The 819-nt window shown below is 46.6% G+C and overlaps 1 pseudogene; it reads right to left on the reverse strand.

Moving 5' to 3' along the window:
• Positions 1-448: 448 nt before the first annotated feature.
• On the reverse strand, positions 449-565 carry LOC137088796 (5S ribosomal RNA; annotated as a pseudogene).
• Between the last annotated feature and the right edge of the window lie 254 nt (positions 566-819).

Here is an 819-nt window from a genome sequence, read left to right on the forward strand (position 1 = left end):
AATAATGCGTTCAGTTTATATAGGGCTTTTCAAGGCACTCAAAGCGCTTTACATAGAAGGGGGGAATCTCCTCAACCACCACCAATGTGCAGCACCACCTGGATGATCCGACGGCAGCCATATTGCGCCAGAACGCTCACCACACACCAGCTAATGGTGGAGAGGAGACCGAGTGATTAAGCCAATCAGGATATGGGGATGATTAGGAGGCCATGATGGACAGAGGCCGATGGGCAAATTAGGTCAGGATGTCGGGGTTACACCCCTACTCTTTTTCCGAAAGACATCCTGGGACTTTTAATGACCACAGTGAGTCAGGACCTCGGTTTAACGTCTCATCCGAAAGACGGTGCTCTTTGTCAGTATAGTGTCCCCATCCCTATACTGGGGTGTTAGGACCCACACAGACCCCAGGGTGAGCGCCCCCTGCTGGCCTCACTAACACCTCTACCAGCAGCAACCTGGTTTTCCCAGTTGGTCTCCCATCCAGGTACTGACCAGGCTCAGCCCTGCTTAGCTTCAGTGAGAAACCAGTCTTGGGCTACAGGGCGATATGGCTGCTGGTCTTTGCAAATGTTGAAGTACAGGTAGCCTACATTTAGTACAATTTCCATGTGACCAGTGAAGAACTGTTAGTTGTGAAACTCCAGTTTTATTTACAGCACTTGGCTGAATATAATTTTCATTTTGTGTGTTTATATTGCAGTATAGTATGCTGTTTATATACATTTTCTTTTTTACTCTGATGTATGGTGGTTACACTAAATAATTCTGGGTAAAAAACAATCCAATGTTGGGTCAATTATGGACTAACCCAGC

Source organism: Pseudorasbora parva, chromosome 1 (genome assembly GCF_024679245.1).
Source record: "Pseudorasbora parva isolate DD20220531a chromosome 1, ASM2467924v1, whole genome shotgun sequence".
NCBI classification, from domain to species: domain Eukaryota; kingdom Metazoa; phylum Chordata; class Actinopteri; order Cypriniformes; family Gobionidae; genus Pseudorasbora; species Pseudorasbora parva.